Source organism: Uranotaenia lowii, chromosome 2 (assembly GCF_029784155.1).
Source record: "Uranotaenia lowii strain MFRU-FL chromosome 2, ASM2978415v1, whole genome shotgun sequence".
Taxonomy (NCBI): domain Eukaryota; kingdom Metazoa; phylum Arthropoda; class Insecta; order Diptera; family Culicidae; genus Uranotaenia; species Uranotaenia lowii.
The window spans coordinates 211,308,053-211,317,341 of record NC_073692.1 but is presented as its reverse complement, the minus strand read 5'-3'; positions in this window follow the sequence as shown (position 1 = coordinate 211,317,341).

Genomic DNA, 9,289 nt, shown 5'->3' with positions numbered 1-9,289 from the left:
TTACAAAAAATGGCAAAAATGAAAAAAATGATAAAAAAGACAAAAATGAAAAAAATGAGAAAAATGACAAAAATGACAAAAATGACAAAAATGACAAAAATGACAAAAATGACAAAAATGACAATAATGACGAAAATGACAAAAATGACAAAAATGACAAAAATGACAAAAATGACAAAAACGACAAAAGTGACAAAAATGACAAAAATGACAATAATGACAAAAATGACAAAAATGCCAAAAATGACAAAAAATACAAAAATGCAAAAATGCAAAAATGACAAAAATGACAAAAATGACAAAAACTACAAAAATAACGAAAATTACAAACATGACAAAAATGACAAAAAATCACAAAAATTTAAAGAAATTCTAATAATTACAAAAAAGACAAAATTGATAAAAAGATCAAAAAGAGAAATTTAAAAAAAATGACAAAAATAACAGAAAATACAAGAAATAACAAAAAGAGATACAAAAATCACTATGAAAATTTTGTGACTATTGTTATTAAAGAAAATTCTACCGTACAAAATGGCCAATTAACATTTTGTTTTGCAAGGAACTGGAATTTTTAATTTTGAGATTTTTTTTTGTCATTTCTGTAATTTTTGACTTTTTTTGTAATTTTTGTAATTTTTTGTAATTTTTGTAATTTTTGTAATTTTTGTAATTTTTGTAATTTTTGTAATTTTTGTAATTTTTGTAATTTTTGTAATTTTTGTATTTTTTGTAATTTTTGTAATTTTTGTAATTTTTGTAATTTTTGTAAATTTTGTAATTTTTGTAATTTTTGTAATTTTTGTAATTTTTGTAATTTTTGTAATTTTTGTAATTTTGTAGTTTTTGTAATTTTTGTAATTTTTGTAATTTTTGTAATTTTTGTAATTTTTGTAATTTTTGTATTTTTTGTTATTTTTGTAATTTTTGTAGTTTTTGTAATTTTTGTAATTTTTGTAATTTTTGTCATTTTTGTTATTTTTGTTATTTTTGTAATTTTCGTAATTTTTGTATTTTTTGTAATTTTTGTAATTTTTGTAATTTTTGTAATTTTTGTAATTTTTGTAATTTTTGTAATTTTTGTAATTTTTGTAATTTTTGTAATTTTTGTAATTTTTGTAATTTTTGTAATTTTTGTAATTTTTGTAATTTTTGTAATTTTTGTAATTTTTGTCATTTTTGTAATTTTTGTAATTTTTGTAATTTTTGTAATTTTTGTAATTTTTGTAATTTTAGTAATTTTTGTAATTTTTGTAATTTTGTAATTTTTGTAATTTTTGTAATTTTTGTAATTTTTGTAATTTTTGTAATTTTTGTAATTTTTGTAATTTTTGTAATTTTTGTAATTTTTGTAATTTTTGTAATTTTTGTAATTTTTGTAATTTTTGTAATTTTTGTAATTTTTGTAATTTTTGTAATTTTCGTAGTTTTTGTAATTTTTGTAATTTTTGTAATTTTTGTAATTTTTGTAGTTTTTGTAATTTTTGTAATTTTTGTAATTTTTGTAATTTTTTAATTTTTGTAATTTTTGTAATTTTTGTAATTTTTGTCATTTTTGTATTTTTTGTAATTTTTGTAATTTTTGTAATTTTTGTTATTTTTGTAATTTTTTAATTTTTGTAATTTTTGTAATTTTTGTAATTTTTGTAATTTTTGTAATTTTTGTAATTTTTATAATTTTTGTAATTTTTGTCATTTTTGTCATTTTTGTAATTTTTGTAATTTTTGTAATTTTTGTAATTTTTGTAATTTTTGTAATTTTTGTTATTTTTAAAATTTTTGTTATTTTTGAAGTTTTTGAAATTTTTAGTTCTGTAATTTTTGTAATTTTTGTCATCTTTATAATTTTTGAATTTTTTTTCAGTTTTGTAATTTTTGATATTTTTGTCATTTTTGTAAAATTTGTTATTTTTGTAATTTTTGTAAGTTTTGTTATTTATGTAATTTTTGAAATTTTTGTCATTTTTGTATTTATTGTAAATTTTGTTATTTGTTTAATTTTTGTAATTTTTGTATTTATGTTATTTTTGTTATTTTTTTTTATTTTTGTAACTTTTGTTATTTTTGTCAGTTTTGAAATGTTTGTAATTTCTTGAAATTTTTGTAACTTTGTTATTTTTATAATTTACTTTAGTTACAAAATTACAAACTTCAAAAAATATCAAAATTTAAAAAATTACCCAATAAATAAACACCGACCTCATAAGAATAATCTTTGCTTGGAGTTTCTTCTTGTCTTAAAAAAATGTTTCGGAGTACTTAATAATAGAGTATCCATTTTGTACGGTCGAATTTTCTATAAATTTTTTTAATCCTTTTGAATGTTGTATTTGTCTTCAACCATCATCTGTTCAACACAACTTTTGGATGAATATTTTAAATTTAAAATCAAAATAGAGTGAAATATAAAAGGTGCAGAAAAACAGCAGAAGGCTGAAGAAAGAAAAATATAAAAAAAAATAACAAATTAAAAACAACAAATTAAAGATAATAATAAAATCATAGATCAAGGATTCATGAGTTGAACTCATTTTTTTTACATAAGCCAAATTGCTTCTGAAATATGTTTTTGGAATAGTCACCGAGATATCAATCAATTTATTATTGAAAGAATTTTTTTAAGCTGGATGACCTAGGATTTAAGGAAGTGAAAGTGCAAAAACGCTAGTTTCGATAAAACATTAAAATTTTAATGTTCCCTGGATTTCTTTGTATATGTTTTTCGGAAACAAGCATTTTTTGATTCGATTTTAACCCTTATCAATTTTAAACTATTGGAAGTTTGGCTGGCTGTAACTTTAATCGGGAGCAACCAATTTTTTTTTTCTTCTTGGACTTTCACTTAGTGTGTTAGAAAGATTTTTTTTAAATTATGGTCACAAAAAATTTTAAAAAAAAAGAGTGTTAAAACCGTCAATGAACCGACTACAGTAGAAAAAAATGAAATGTGGATTGGAAAGTTGCAAAGTACAGGTTTTCAAAATTATAAATTTGTGTTAAAAGGTTGAGAAAATATTGTGGTTTAAGTCAGAAGTTTCAAATTGAAACTCCAAGAACTCTAATGAATAAACTTAAAATTGGGACAGATTATGGTTAAAAGTATGAAACAAAAATAAAATAAAAAATCATTCAGCATTGATTAAAATATCTAGAAATAATCAGGAAGAATCGCTTTCCAAAAATGTTTTAGTTCAAAATAAAATGCAAAACTCAAAAATCGATTCACTAAACGAAAGACCGAACACAGTGACAGAAGGCAACAATTTAAAACGAGAAGAAAAAAAGCGAAGATCGATAACATCCCTGTCCCTCTTTCTTCAGCAAGCAAATGAGCTACATCATTTATCGTTCGTTCGACTTCGTTTTCAGGAAACAAACATCTGAGATTTGGAATCTCATTTCCACAGATTTACACATTTGATTTGGTTTCACCATCCTCTGCATGGATTTTTTTTTTCAGTTTTTTTTTGCTGTTGTTGGTGGTTGTTTCTTGCTTCAACTTTGAACGGAATGAATTCCTCAGAATCGGACGACGTGAAATTACTTCCCCGGGATTTAATCATCGTTATCTTCAGTATATTTTGATCATCTTTCACGATTGTACGATGGCTTCCAATTTATGAAATCTCAAAATAATGTCCTATTTCATAAAAAGCTGAAGTCAGAACCTGAACTTCATGAAAACATTTTAAATTATTTAAATAATTTAAGTGAAATTTTAATCAATTGAATAATCAAAAGCGTACAAATGGTCACAAGACAACCATCACTCCCTAACTAATTTCAACATCTCTCATCCTAGTCCCATAACAAGTATACCAATGCCCTTAAGGCTTTGAGATCTAATTAAAATCGCAACACGTTGTTAATGAGCGTCTTGTCTGGTAATCGATAGTTTTCGGCCTTAACATTTCTAGTTGTAGCTTGGAATGACTTTTCTTATATCACTTACCACTCAACGATTGATAAAAATTGAATAAATTTAGAAACCAGTCAAAACTTAGAATCTAAAATGGCATAAGGTTGCTGTTCCATTTCCTAGATGAATGCATGAGTTTCTATGCGCTTTTAGGTGTTCCATCCCATAGTTCAGGAATTGTAAAACGTCACGAGATTCGGGAAGGTTTCCATCTGAATTTCTTGAAATTTGACCAAATTCCGTGACTAGAACAATAACTATCCCAAGCAGGATGAATGTAATCTTAGGTGTACGACTCCTGATGGCTGCTTAGTCATTGAGTCCTAATGCGTATGATAGAATATAAAATATTTCATGTTGAGCTTAAAAAAAATTTGTCAATATATCTCTCGAAGGTTTTTTTTTGTTAATTTTGACTTGCAATGAAGTTGAATGTTTAATTTCACTAATTCTTTAAATATCCGTATGGAAAAAAATGAATTCAAGGCTTCACTATGATTGCATCATGATCGAAAAGTCTGTTCCATCAACACCGTCAATTTAATTCATAATTGATCACAAAGATGAGGACCACAAAATCCATTTAAGTTTTGCACATTTTTGATGATAAATCCCTTCTTCATCATCAAAAATGGACGAAGAAGCAAAATTTCAAACCTGTCATAGGAGAACTTATAAATCACCAGATTTCGCACAGAAATGGAGAAACAGAAAGGATGAAAACCAAGGAAAATCCCGATTTCCGGTTTTGCCTTTCACGGTGATTAGTAAATCAATTTCAGCTTCCTACACATTCGGGGTTCCGGCAAGCAGGGAAAAAAATTTTCTCCGGTGAGTTGTTTTTTCCGAAGATTTCTTCTACCTTCAATATCGATATGCAGGAAATCGTTTCAGCAATCTGAGACGAAGGAAAAAAACATCCACAAATGCAATGGAGCAAAAGATGACCCAGGGTTCCGAATCTGCCACAAAGAAATCATATTGATTGGAAAATGGACTTGGGAAAATCGATTTCCGACCCCGGCCGGGTTCCATTTAGACCACTTCTCCTACTTGGCAGCGCTCCTTACTCGAATGAGCGGAATTCATTTATTCTTCTCTGATTTCGGGCACATCGAAGAAAATAAAAAGAAAAAACCTTAAAAGAAAAAGGTGTCCGAAATTCTATTTTCAATCGTTTTGGGAATTGGAACATTTGTTTGATCTTTGCTGCTGGTGGTATTTCACTCATTCAATCATGCGGAACGGATGAACTTTTCTATATTTTGATTTCCTGTTCCGTTTTCCGGCGAGAATGTTCAAATTGAAAGGTACGTGTTATTGGATAGGCCAATTTATGGCTGGCAGATAAAAGTGTTTTTGGAGTTGATAAATCCCATCTCAAGCCGTTTCTTAATCGTTTTCAATCAAAGAAAATATGCAAACCAAGCACAAAGCCGAAAACTTTCGTATAAAAAGCAATGCGTAAAAAGTAGGGGAGACTTGGGCAACGTGGGCCATGGAGAAACGTGGGCCACTTTGAATATCTCAGCTGTTTGTTTTGTCCATATTTTCTAATGAAATAGAGACGAACATTAATCCTATAAATGTAATTTTGCCGAAACTTTCACGCGCCAGGTTTTAGGAACTATTCGATCATACACAACTCTCTTTTTTATTTCCTCATCTAAAATCGCTTTAGAATAAATAAATGAATTATAAAATTTTAATTTTGCCTCAACTCATAAACTTTACACGTTGTCTAGTCAATTTGGATTTGGTGGCCCACGTTTCCCTACAGTTTTTCCAAAATTAAAAAAAATATTTTTTTGAAACAGTCAGAACCCGGGAAGTTAATGAAAAAAATTAATAATGATACCTTAAAAATGTAGAAAACCTTTCCATTCATTTTTTCCTTTTTATCTTTTATGATATGGGAGTTGCCGGTAGTTTCAAGAGAAACACTAAACTCTCTCTCCGAGTTGCCGCAAATAAGCTGGGTGTATCGTCTACAACCGTGCATCGAGCCAAAAAAAAAAAAAAACGAAACGGACTATCGACTCACAAGAAGGTAGTGACTCCAAATTGCGATGATAAACAAAATACGACGGCCAAAGCGCGATCCCGGAGGCTGTACACGGCGATGCTGACGAAGTTTGACTGCGTGGTAATGGACGACGAAACCTACGTCAAAGCCGACTACAAGCAGCTTCCGGGACAGGAGTTTTATACGGCAAAAAAAAGGGGAAAGGTAGCAGATATTTTCAAGCACATGAAACTGTCAAAGTTCGCGAAGAAATATCTGGTTTGGCAAGCCAGCTGTACCTGTGGCTGGAAAAGCAGCATTTTCATAGCTTCCGGGACTCCCAAGTAACATTCAAAGTTTTATAGCAGGCTACTGGTTAAAGTTTTGGTTTTATAAGGGGTTTGAGGAGTCCAATAAAACTATTGGTGTTACTTGGGCTGTCAATCAAGAAATTTACTTGAAAGAGTGTTTGAATAAACGTCTGAAGAAACACGGTTGTTCCGTACTGTTTTGGATTTGGCATCTTGCCATTACGGTAAAAAGGCCATGGTGGAGTGGTACGCCGCCAACAACGTGCAGGTGGTTCTCAAGGACAAGAACCCTCCCAAGACGCCAGAGCTCCGCCCAATGGAGAAATACTGGGCTTTTGTCAAGCGGAACCTAAAGAAGACCAAAAAAACTTCTAAGGACGAGCAGCAGTTCAAGGCAAACTGGCTTTCTACGGCGAAGAAGTTGGACAAGGTGGCTGTACAAAATCTGATGGCAGGGGTTAAGCGTAAGGCCCGGCAATTCGGATTTGGAAAAGCGGAAGCCTAGCTGAATATTTTTCCTGAAATTTATACTAATTAAACTTGAAAAAGAAATTTAATTTGATTTTTTAAATAAACGATTTTACCGATTAACACGCGTTTTCCCATGACCAAATTTAGACCGCAATATCACCCTTTAATATCAACAATACTGTGGATCAAACGCAAAGAGAAGTCCATACGATCGATAGCAAATTCATTCACCTTCAATATGCAAAAAAGAGATTACTAATTAATGTTTTGGATTCCGAGATATTTGAGTCAAAGTACAAGTATTTTTATAATTTTTTCCAAAATTTCATATTTGGAGCATATCACAGTAGACGTTATTTGAAGAAAAAAAAAATTTCGCTGTCAAGTCTGGAAGTTTCGGGAATCGCCATGGAAGGAAGCAAGGTTTCAATCGTAAAGCTGAATGGTTCCAACTACTCGGTATGGAAATTCAAGGCTGAAATGCTGCTGACTCGTGAGGACATGTGGAAGTACATTGAGGACGAAGCTCCGGCGCCGATGACGGATGTATGGAAGGGAGGAGATCGCAAAGCGAGAGCGACGATTGCGCTGCTCGTTGAGGATCAGCAACATGCCCTGATACGCAACTCGAAGACCGCCAGGGAAGCTTGGGAAAACCTTATGAAGCACCATGAAAAAACGTCCCTTTGCTCGAAGGTTGCGGTACTGAAAAGGATCTGCAACAAAACGTACAAGGACGGGGACGACATGCAGAGCCATCTTTTTGAACTGGAAGAGCTGTTTGCGAAGCTGTCGTGTACTGGACTGGATCTCGGCGAGCCACTGATGGTTGCGCTGGTCCTTAGGAGCCTCCCTGATTCTTTTGACACGCTCACGACGGCACTTGAGAGCCGTTCCGACGATGAGCTGAAAATGGAGCTGGTGAAGAGTAAGCTGTTTGACGAAGTGGCAAAACGAAAACGCGGACCGTCGGATGCAGCGCTGAAGGCATGTTTCACCGGGAAAAAGAAATCGCTGGTGTGCCATTTCTGCAAGAAAAGTGGCCACAAACAAAAGGAATGTCGATTGTACGCGAAGCAAATGGAACCGGAAAAAGGTCGATCGCCAAAGGCAAAAGCTGCCCGTAGTGGAGAGCAATCCGTAACATTTGCTCTAATGGGTAGTACGCAAACTCATGTTGGTGACTGGATTGTGGACTCAGGAGCATCCCGGCACATGTGTGGCGACAAACAATTTTTCAACAAGATCGTCGAAAGCCGTGTGAAAACGATCAGCCTGGCCGATGGAAAAATCGCAAAAGTTGAAGGTGTTGGCGATGGTCAATTGTTGTGTTACCATGACAATGGAAAAACTTCGAAGATCACCCTTGGCAACGTCCTGTTTGTGCCGAGCTTGGAAATGAATCTGCTGTCTGTACCAATGCTAGTCGAAAAAGGTGCAGAAGTACTATTCAACGAAGGAGGATGCTCGATTCTCGTCGGAGGCCAACAAGCGGCGACCGCAGTCAAGACTGGCGGCCTCTACAAAGTGAAGACATCGCAGGAAGTGGTCATGGCAGCAAAAGATCACCATAACGTTGACTGCCAGCATGTGTGGCATCGGCGCTTTGGGCATCGTGAGCTCAATGCGGTCGGTGAGATGATGCAGAAAAATCTGGTGGTCGGACTGAAGATGTACGATTGCGGAGTACGAGAGGGATGCGACTGCTGTCAGAAGGCGAAAATGAGCCGGAAGCCGTTTCCGAAGTCGGTGGAAAGAAAATCTAGTGCTGTTCTCGATCTCGTGCACACCGACGTTTGCGGCCCTGTGGAAAACGTGTCGGTGTCCGGTCATCGATATTTTATGACCGTCATCGACGACTACAGCAGATTTTGTGTCCTGTATCTGTTGCGGAAAAAAAGCGAAGTTCCGGAGAAGATAATGGAATTCGTGGCCATGATGAAAACGCAATTTGGTCGGAAGCCGAAGGTGGTCAGAAGCGACCAAGGTGGCGAGTACACAGGCAGCGCGCTGAGAAATTTCTACAAACGGGAAGGCATTCAAGCGCAGTTCACGACAAGCTACTCTCCGCAGCAAAACGGCGTGGCAGAAAGAAAAAACCGGTACCTTATCGAAATGAGCTGGTGTATGTTGTTCGACGCCAAGCTTCCTGAGTGTTACTGGGCCGAGGCGGTGAGCACTGCCGTTTATTTGCAGAACGTCCTGTTATCGAAGTCCGTTCCTACAATGCCGTTCGAGCTCTGGTATGGAAGGAAGCCGGATGTGACGCATCTGAAAGTCTTTGGGAGTGCGGCACACGTTCATACCGCCAAGCAGAAAAGGAAAAAACTAAGCCCAGCATCGATGAAGCTAACCTTTGTGGGTTACTCTTCGGACCATAAAGCTTATCGTTTCCTGGATCAAGCAACACGAACGATTATCATCAGCCGCGATGCCAAATTCGTTGAGGAGGAGCGCCTGGAAGAAAAGAGCCTTATGCAGTCGATGGGCAGCCAGAACGAGAAAGATGTTGTAGAATTCGAGTATTCAGTGAAAACGGTCGAAAATAAAGCTCCGTTGGCGGCCAACAAGGAAGAACCGCTG